Genomic DNA, 11,389 nt, shown 5'->3' with positions numbered 1-11,389 from the left:
TACTTCAGCATAATGTTTCCTACAGGTTTCCTCATGGTTCTATTTAAAGTCTTGTTCTCAAATTGTTTTTGGTCACTGGCCTAGACAATACCCCCATAATGTCAGAGGAATTATGTTTTTTTTCTCAAATGTATTAAAAATGAAAAGCTGAAATATTTTGAGTCAATGCCTAAAGTTCAGGAGTAAAAATGTGCTTAACAAGTCTCATAATAAGTTGCATGGATTCACTCTGTGTGCAATAATAGTGTTAAATATGATTTTTGAATGACTACCTCATCTTTGTACCCCACACAATTATCTGTAAGGTCCCTCAGTCGACCAGTGAATTTCAAACACAGATTCAACCACAAGGACCAGGGAAGTTTTCCAAGGCCTTGCAAAAAAGGGCACCTATTGGTAGATGGGTAAACCATTTTTTTAAAGCAGACATTGACTATCCCTTTGAGCATGGTGAAGTTATTAATGACACTTTTAATGGTGTATTAATACACCCAGTCAGTACAAAGATACAGGCATTCTTCCTAATTCAGTTACCGGAATGGAAGGAAACCGCTCAGGGATTTCATCATGAGGCCAATGATGACTTTAAAACAGAGTGATAGGAGAAAACTGAGGATGAATCAACAACATTGTAGTTAATCAACAATACTAACCTAATTGACAGAGGGAAAAGAAAGAAGCCTTTACAGAATAAAACTATTCCAAAGCATGCATCCTTTTTGCAACAAGGCACTAAAGTAATAATGTAAAGCAATTTACTTTTTGTCCTGAATACAAACTTATGTTTGGGTACAATCCAATATAATACATTACTGAGTTTCACTCATATTTTCAAGCATAGTGGTGGCTGCATCATGTTATGGGTATGCTTGTAATCATTAAGGATTAGTGCGTTTTCAGGAGAAAAAAAATAAACGGAATGGAGCTAAGCACAGGCAAAATCCTAGAGGAAAAATTGGAACAGTCTGCTTTCCACCAGACACTCGGAGATGAATTCACCTTTCAGCAGAACAATAACCTAAAACACAAGGCCACATATACACTGGAGTTGCTTACCAAGAAGACAGTGAATGTTCCCTGAGTGGCCGAGTTACAGTTTTGACTAAAATCTACTTCAAAATCTATGACAAGACCTGAATATGGTTGTCTAGCAATGATCAACAACCAATTGATAGAGCTTGAAGAATTTTGAAAAGAATAATGGCCAAATGCTGCACAATCCAGGTGTGGAAAGCTCTTCAAGACTTACCCAGAAAGACTCACAGTTGTAATCGCTGCCAAAGGTGCTTCTACAAAGTCATCACTCAGGGGTGTGAATAGTTATGCAAATTAGATATTTATGTATTTCATTTTCAATAAATTAGCAAAAATTTCTAAAAACATGTTTTCACTTTCATTATGTGGTATTATTTTTTGTAGATGGGTGAGAAACAAATATATTTAATCAATTTTGAATTCTGGCTGTAACAACAACATTTTGAGTAAGTCAAGGGGTATGAATACTTTCTGAAGGCACTGTAGGATAGTACTGCTTTTATTGCCTAGAATAAGGCAACGCATTACCATGGCTACTGTATCTCAAATTGGGTTGGGGTGGTGCAAGCGTGTGCAGGTTGACTCATTATTATAAAAATAAAAAAATTAAACCATGACCCCAAGATACAAAGTACTTTTCTGACAATGCTGGGAAAACGCTGCATCAGCTACTGCATGTGTATCTCCATAGATGCTATACTATAGGCCACCGTTTCCCAAACTCGGTCCTCGGGACTCTAAGGGCTGCACATTTTGGTTTTTGCCCGAACACTACACAGCTGATTCAAATGATGAAAGCTTGATGATTAATTGATTATTTGAATCAGCTGTGTAGTTCTAGGGCAAAAATCTAAATGTGCAGCCCTTAGGGTCCCGCGGACAGAGTTTGGGAAATGGTGGGCTATAGTATAGCGTCTATGGAGATACACATGCAGTAGCTGATGCAGCGTTTTCCCTGCTTTAGTCCAATTGTCTTCACCATGGCACCACAGATACTAGGAGGATTGGAGATTAGAGACAGATCTAGAGCCATCACCATAACACCTACCCTGATCAGATCACAGCTGTATAGATGTACACAAAAGGAGAGAAGTTTGTGTGTGAGAGCAGACGATGGTGAACAGTAAACAACACACTCAATAGCAATGGTGGAAAATGTACCAAATTGTCATACTTAATAGAAAATTACTAAAGTAAAAGTGAAAGTCACCCAGTAAAATCCTACTTGAGTAAAAAAGTATTTGGTTTTAAATATACTGAAGTATCAAAAGTAAATATGTCTGAGTGTGGCCCTGGCTATCCGTAAATTTAAAAAACCAGAAAATCGTGCCATCTGATTTACAAACAACAAAGCATTTGTGTTTAGTGAGTCCACCAGATCAGATGCAATAGGGATGACAAGGGATTTTCTCTTAAATGCGTGAATTAAACAATTTTCATGTCCTGCTAAGCATTCAAAATGTATCGAGTACTTTTGGGTGTCAGGGAAACGGTATGGAGTAAAAAGTACATTATTTTCTTCGGGAATGTAGTGAAGTAAAAGTAAAAGTCTTCAAAAATATAAATAGTAAAGTACAGATACACCAAATAACTACTTAAGTAGTACTTTAAAGTATTTTTACTTAAGTACTTTGCACCACTGCTCAATAGCATCATTGCTGGAGACATAAAGGCCCATTCAGGCTTTGAGCGAGTGTTGTTGAGGTGGATTTGATTGGTTTTGTAAGAGAGGAAAGAATAGGAGTGATTAGTATATATGATGGATATGCCCAATGCCAATCCACTTCACAAACCTTGCTATGGATGGGATACAACCTTGTTATTCAGAAAGCCTTGCTGGAACTGCACAGAGCACAGCAATTATAGTGTACTTTTCAGGGAACACAAACCACTAACTTTGAGCTCTCATGGGTATCCTTGGCCACTAGGCATTTTCTGCATTGAACTACCAGTTCACTATTTAAACAAAAGAAAGACTGGCAACTAGGCTACATGTTTTCACCTTCATTACTTGCAACTACTTTTTTATGTTTTACATTCCATGTACAGTACCTGATATGCAATGCAAACAAACAGTTACAGCACATCCTGTGATCCTGATCCATAGAATACTTGATTTATTGGTCCATTTGCATGGATATTGTTTATTTTTTTGCTGTCACAGTACCCAACCTACAGTACACACATCACAGGCTGGGGTAGGACAGGGGCCCCTGGAACACTTATGAGTAAAGTTCCTTTGCTTATGGTCAAAACAGTAGTAGGTAGTATCCCTGCAGATTTATCCTTAGGCAGCTCAGGGATTCGAACCAGCAACCTCTCTAACCTACTGCCACCCCCATTGAGTGAGGGCAAATATTTTTCTCTTTCCACACAGGGCCCATTTGAATCACTATCACCACAGATACCCCACTCCCTCAATATTTAAATGTACAAAAAGTAACTTGTCAACAGCAGATAAAGCTTTATTTACATGTCCTCTGGTGGAAGAGGGGAAAGTTCACTAGCTGCTTCCCAGGAGGGGCCGTTGACTACCTCTCTCCCAACCCTTCTACAGTACGCCCCCAGCTCTTTAGCCTTGTTTCTTCATTAGCATTAGCGACCAGGCTAACACAGGGTTCTGTGTACAGGAAGGATGTGGGTCTGTGTGTGACTGGTGGCCCTGTATGTGTGTGTTGGCAGAGGGGCAGCCCCTCCCTGGATGCCCTTGTGGTGGGGTGCCAGAGCCGGAGGTCCTGAGGGTGGCGGAGGAAGGACCAGAGCAACACTGACCTCACTGAAGGATTCATCCTCAGTCTCAACAGAGTCTAAGATGTCAAATCAATTAAATCAAATCAAATTTTATTGGTCACATACACATGGTTAGCAGATGTTAATGTGAGTGTAGTGAAATGCTTGTGCTTCTAGTTCCAATAGTGCAGTATTATAACAATTCCCCAACAACTACCTAATACACACAAATCTAAAGGGGTGAATGAGAATATGTACATATAAGTATATGGATGAGCGATGGCCAAGCGGCATAGGCAAGGTGCAATAGATGGTATAAAATACAGTATATACATGTGATATGTAAACATGATTAAAGTGGCATTATTTAAAGTGGCATTGTTAAAAGTGACTAGTGATCCATTTAGGGCTAGGCCACCTTTTTCTCCACTTACTGTCTGAATGACGTGCCCAAAGTAAACTGCCTGTAGCTCAGGCCCTGAAGCTAGTATACGCATATAATTGGTACCATTGTTTTCTTTCCAATTTGAAGTTTGTAGAAATGTTAAAATAATGTAGGAGAATAACACAATGGATATGGTAGGAGAAAATCCAAAGAAAAACCAACCAGAATTTTTATTTGAGAGACCATCCTCTTAGAAAGGCAAGAGAAAGGTCCTGTATTGACGCTTTGCCTGTTTGATGGTTCGTCTGAGGGCGTAGCGGGATCTCTTATAAGCATCTGGGTTAGAGGCTCTACCCTTTAGCTCAGTGCCGATGTTGCCTGTAATGCATGACTTCTGGTTGAGATATGTACGTACGGTCACTGTGGGGACGACGTCATCGATGCACTTATTGATGAAGCCGGTGACTGATATACTCCTCAATGCCATCGAATGAATCCTGGAACATATTCCAGTCTGTGCTAGCAAAACAGTCCTGTAGCTTAGCATGTGCGTAATCTGATCACTTCCGTATTGAGCTAATTTCTATCTATGTGCAACCAGAAGAAAAAAAACTCTAGATGACCTTTACTCCACACACAGAATTACGGTCTCTATCTTCCTGATTCCTGTTTACATGCACTGGTACTTCCTGCTTTTAGTTTTTGCATGTAAACAGGAATCAGGAAGATAGAGACCGTAATTCTGTGTGTGGAGTAAAGGTCATCTAGAGTTTTTTTTCTTCTGGTTGCACATAGATAGAAATTAGGTAAAACGGATTTAAGTTTACCAGCATTAAAGTCCCTGACCACTAGGAGCGCCACCTCTGGATGAGCACTTCTGTCACATCTGCTCCTGCAACGCCCTCTACTGCTCATCCTGTGTCTCCTTGACCTGCCGCCACTCCCCCAGTACTCTCTCCCTCTCCCTCTCTGTGTGTGATTGTGTGGGCCAGAGACAGGTGTGCTGGAGTCAGAGCAGATCCCCACCAGCTGCAACCTGTTCCATAATCAAGACCTCTACAAATACTCAGCCCTGCCACTTCCACGCTGCCAGATTGTAATCTCTGCTCAGTCAGTCTACGTTTCTAGCCGTTTGTTACTATTCAGATCCAGTTATCCTGTTGTACCTGTTTTCCTTGCCTGGCACTGTTTTCCTCTCCGCTACAGTTCTGCCCGCTCTGACTCTGGTCCCTGTCTCCAGTGCCACGTCTCGTCATCCTGCACTCTGTCCTGGATTCCCCACTCTACTACTCCCTTGGATTCCCCTCCAGACCTGCTTACCCTGTCTCAACCCCTCTCGCTCCAGCCTCAGCCTCCGCACCTGGTTTCCAGCAACCCCCCCGAGCTTCCCCTGACCTGCACTCCATCTCTCCCCTGTGTTTCAATAAATACCTTGGTTACTTCAACCCAGTCTCCTCGTCTGAGTCAGCCGTTGGGTTCCCCAGTTCCACTTCGCGTAACAACTTCCTTGTTTGCTTATGGCCTTAACCTCTCTAGGCTAGGCGGGACGAATTCGTCCCACCTACGTAACAGCCACTGCTATCCTGTGGCGCGATTTTCAAAACCTTAAAAATCCTATTACTTCAATTTCTCAAACATATGACTATTTTACAGCCATTTAAAGACAAGACTCTCGTTAATCTAACCACACTGTCCGATTTCAAAAAGGCTTTACAACGAAAGCAAAACATTAGATTATGTCAGCAGAGTACCAAGCCAGAAATAATCAGACACCCATTTTTCAAGCCAGCATATAATGTCACCAAAACCCAGAAGACAGCTAAATGCAGCACTCACCTTTGATGATCTTCATCAGATGACAACCCTAGGACATTATGTTATACAATACATGCATGTTTTGTTCAATCAAGTTCATATTTATATCAAAAAACAGCTTTTTACATTAGCATGTGACGTTCAGAACTAGCATACCCCCCCGCAAACTTCCGGGGAATTCGCTAACATTTTACTAAATTACTCACGATAAACGTTCACAAAAAGCATAACAATTATTTTAAGAATTATAGATACAGACCTCCTCTATGCACTCGATATGTCCGATTTTAAAATAGCTTTTTGGTGAAAGCACATTTTGCAATATTCTAAGTACATAGCCCAGGCATCACGGGCTCGCTATTTAGACACCCGGCAAGTTTAGCACTCACCATAATCATATTTACTATTATAAAAGTTTGATTACCTTTTGTTGTCTTCGTCAGAATACACACCCAGGACTGCTACTTCAATAACAAATGTTGGTTTGGTCCAAAATAATCCATCGTTATATCCGAATAGCGGCGTTTTGTTCGTGCGTTCCAGACACTATCCGAAATAGTAAAGAAGTGTCGCGCGCATGGCGCAATTCGTGACAATAAAATTCTAAGTATTCCATTACCGTACTTCGAAGCATGTCAACCGCTGTTTAAAATCAATTTTTACGAAATTTTTCTCGTAGAAAAGCGATAATATTCCGACAGGGAATCTCCTTTTCGGCAAACAGAGGAAAAAATCCCAAAGGCGGGGGCGGTCGGGGTCACGCGCATAAGCCAGTGTCCCTTGATCGGCCACTTGAGAAAGGCGATAATGTGTTTCAGCCTGGGGCTGGAATGACGACATTCTGTTTTTTCCCGGGCTCTGAGAGCCTATGGAAGACGTGGGAAGTGTCACGTTAGAGCAGAGATCCTTAGTAAATGATAGAGATGGAAAACAAGTTCAAGAAATGGTCAGACAGGCCACTTCCTGTAAAGGAATCTCTCAGGTTTTGACCTGCCATTTGAGTTCTGTTATACTCACAGACACCATTCAAACAGTTTTAGAAAATTTAGGGTGTTTTCTATCCATATGTAATAAGTATATGCATATTCTAGTTACTGGGTAGGAGTGGTAACCAGATTAAATCGGGTATGTTTTTTATCCAGCCGTGTCAATACTGCCCCCTAGCCCTAACAGGTTAAAACCTCTTCAGCGTCTCATCCCGTCACCGGGATCAAAATCCAGCGAAAAATCATATCGCCAATTAGCATTAAAAAAAAATCATAATTTAAAAAAATATATATATATATTTTTTTTTTTTATAGATACACCTCTCCTGAATCGACCCACGTCGTCCGATTTCAAAAAGGTTTTACAGGAAAAGCAAATCATTAGATTATATTAGATGAGTCCATCGTAAAAAGCAGCTTCATAGCCATTTTCCGACCAACCACTTGCATCACATATAATCAAAAAACAGCTAAATGCAGCACTAACCTTTTACAAACTTCATCAGATGGCACCCCTAGGACATCATGTTATACAATGCATGCATTCTTTTGTTCAATAAAGGTCATATTTATATATAAAAACAGCATTTTACATCTCTGTCTGAGGTTGACTACATAATTTCCCCTCAAAAGCGTCCCGGTAAACAATGCTACATTTCCCTAAATTACTATCCTATAACGATTTTTTAAATGTATATTGTCAATCTAACATTTATAGATGAATATCTCTTGAGAACACCCGTCATACCAGATTTTAAATTAACTTTACTGGGTAATCACACTTTGCGATAAAAGGAGATGCGATACTCAGAAAATTAGCTAATATACAGAGCTCGGCGCCATCTTGGAAACAATCGCATGTCACATCTCATCTTGTATAATATTGTCAATAATCGCCTACCTTTAGTTGTCTTCATCAGAAAGCATCCCAGGTCCACAACAGATGTATTTTCGGTCAAAAAGTCCATACTTCACGTTCCATTAGCCTGATGTTGGTAGCGCGTCCTATGGCTCTCTCCAAGCGCAGGGCTGAAGTTCCGAATAAAATGCAATGCTCCCGCATGTAGGTTCGTTCAAACATGTCAAACGTTGTATAACATAAATCTTCAGGCCTGTAACACCAAGAGAGCCAATAAGATTCGAGGGGGATGATGTCATGGCCTTTAAAACCGTATCCAAAGGTGGGGGCAGACATGGCCGCCGGCGTCATAATGGTGATGGCCCATCCCCTGTGACCAATTTCAAACTCGTGTCATTCACTGAGTTTTGACTCTATAAGGCTCAAACCACTGTGAAAGGACTGGCGACATCTAGTGGAAGCAATAGGAAGTGCTCACTGAACCATTGTTAACGGTGTGATTAATAAGGAAAGATGAGAAGTCGAGTCCACAATTCAGAATTCCACTTCCTGTTTCAATCGGTCTCGGGGTTTTGACTGCCATTTGAGTTCTGTTATACTCACAGACACCATTCAAACAGTTTTAGAAACTTTAGAGTGTTTTCTATCCATATATAATAAGTATATGCATGCCCTAGCTTCTGAGTTTGATTAGTAGGCCGTTGAAAATGGGAACGATTTTTTTTCAAAATGCGCTGTATCCTACGGTATCCTCAAGAGGTTTTAAACAACTCATTGAGTGCCGTCTTAGTGCCAGCATCGGTTTGTGGTGGTAAAAGGTCCGCTACGAAAAATATAGATAAACTCTTGGTAAATAGTGTGGCCTACTGCTTATCATGAGATTTTCTACCTCAGGCGAGCCAAACCTCGAGACTTCCTTAATACTAGATTTTTCACACCAGCTCATATTGACAAATAGACACAGAGCACCACCCTTTTTCTTACCGGAGGCAGCTGTTCTGTGTTGCCAATGCATGGAAAACCCAGCCAACTGTATATTACCCAGGTCGTCGTTCAGCCACGACTTGGTGAAACATAAAATATTATAGTTTTTAATGTCCCGCTGGTAGGTAAGTCTCGAATGGAGCTCATCCAGTTTATTCTCCAAAGATTGCACATTGGCCAATTGGACGGATGTTAGAGGCGGGTTACCCACTCGCCGGCGACCTTTCACAAAGCACCTGGACCTGTGTCCCCTATATCGGCATCTCTTCTTCATGTGAATGAAAGGGATTTGGGCCTGGTCCGATGTCAGCAGTAAATCCTTTGTGTCTGACTCGTTAAAGAAAATATCTTTGTCCAGTTCGAGGTGAGTAATCGCTGTTCTGACATACAGAAGTTATTTTCGGTCATAAGAGACGGTGGCAGAAACATTATGTACAAAATAAGTTACAAACAACGCGAGAAAACACACAAAATAGCACAATTGGTTAGGAGCGTGTAAAATAACAGCCATCTCCTACGGCCCATATGTTATGTTTGGTATGGTTAGATAAGAGAGGTTACTTAAGGCAAAAAACAAAAGGAGGGTGGTTGGTCGGGCAAACATCTAGAAACTCAAAGGTTGAATGTTGGAATCTCATCACGGACAACTTTAGCATTTTAGCTAATTAGCAACTACTTTTTAGCTACTTAGCATGTTAGCTAACCCTTCCCCTAACCCTTTAACCTAACCTTGAACCTAACCTTAAGCCGAACCCTTAGCCTAGCTAACTTTAGCCACCTAGCTAACGTAGGCACCTATCTAACGTTAGCCACAGCAAATGTAATTCGTAACATATCATACACATTGTAATTCGTAACGCATCATATGAATTGCAATTCGTAACCTATCATACAAATGGATGATGGACATCCACAAATTAAGAAATGCCATACCAAATGTAACATGAGTGTCCCAGATTTTTAGTTTACTATGTTACGTCTACCCCTGAGTCCAGGTTGGCTTAAAGGGTGTGGGGAGTATGATTTTTGAATGAAACTCTCTTACCACTAAACAGGTGTATGGGCAGTGTATGGCATCTATCTACTGTATGTTGGGAAAAGTGTGGAACTCTGCAGCAATAAAATGTACCATCCAACAAGGTAGAGTCTGGCTAGTAGGGTTTTGTTTTTCCTGGTCAGGTCAATAGGTCAGGAAAAATATACAGTATGCACTGTAACCACAAAACCCCTTCAGCTGAATGACCTACTGGTCTATTGTTGCTTTAGTTTGACTAACCTGTAGTAATGACCTATAGTAGTGAGCCCTTACCTCATCGTCGACATGTGTCCAGACTGTCCAACAGTAGAGCGCCTGGATGACCCCATCATAGCGGAGACGGCCAATCTGTCCCTCCAGACATACAACAGAAAGAGTCGCCTCACCAACTACTACACCCTCCTCAACCTAACAGGAGCTAGCATGCAGGTCGGTGAGTTCATTCTTTGTTGTATGGCAAATATGACAATTTTGCTATTGAAATAAAATGTTACTTTGCTATTGTCTTAGAGAGCAGTAGGAGGCACTTAACCAACATGAGATGAGGTGCAACCAAAAATCATAAAAGCATTTTAAGTAAATAGATGTGACTCTCGCTCACAAAACTTGATGTTGTAACAACTATTTCAAGTTAAAATCTTCACAGTGGGTTGAGTGTCCGTCATACTTTGTGGAGTTCACCATTCAAGAGACGGTTTCTGCTAAGGACAATCCTGACGTTGATCTGACCCAATGTAAAATGATGGACTGTGAATGTTCAATGGAGTACAGCTACACACCGTCTATCACATTCTGAAATAGGTAAAAAGGGAAAACCAACTGGTCAAAATTATGATTTGTATGTGACAAGCTGGCAACTATTCAATGGAGGAAGGTAGCCTACTGTAGACCCACATCAGCATCACACCATTCTCAGTGATTTCACTATGTCATCATATCCTGTTTCTCGGTTTACCCAATAATATTCCGTGTTCTGTCCCCTAGCACAAGGGCTCTGCACAGGCTCTCACACCACTCTGGATGATGGCATGTTTGAGATCAAACTTCCCATCGAGTTCAAGTGTGAAATCCTTGAACCAGAGGTAGGGAACTTCCACAACAGTGCCATCACTGCCATACCATGATGAAACCTCAGTAACATAGAGACAGCACAGCAGTAACCTCAGAAATTGGGCAGATGAGACCCCCACAATGCAGGCGTTTGTTCCAGTCCAGATCTGACTAAATTCAAGAATAGGTCTAGGGGAAAGGAAGGTGTTGATCTCGGAGTGGGCATAATGTTTATTAACACTTGCGATACAAAGCTATTTGGTAACAAGGGCACTATGACTCCAATACTTCCCCTCTTTTGCCCTGGCTGGATGTTTCTTTTGCTATTTTGGATCACAGATGTAAAGAATTCCACAACATTGTAGTGTATGATAATATGAACTATGATGTGTGTGTATCAGAGCAATAAATGAATAGTTTACAATGAATATATTTTCAATGGTCATAATTTATTGTGCAATTGTAGCCACTTCATATGGAGCCCTGGAGGTGACATTGACAGATGTTTG

The sequence above is a fragment of the Salmo salar genome, chromosome 23, assembly GCF_965601325.2.
Source record: "Salmo salar chromosome 23, fSalSal1, whole genome shotgun sequence".
Classification (NCBI taxonomy): Eukaryota; Metazoa; Chordata; class Actinopteri; order Salmoniformes; family Salmonidae; genus Salmo; species Salmo salar.
Note: the sequence above shows the minus strand (reverse complement) of the source record.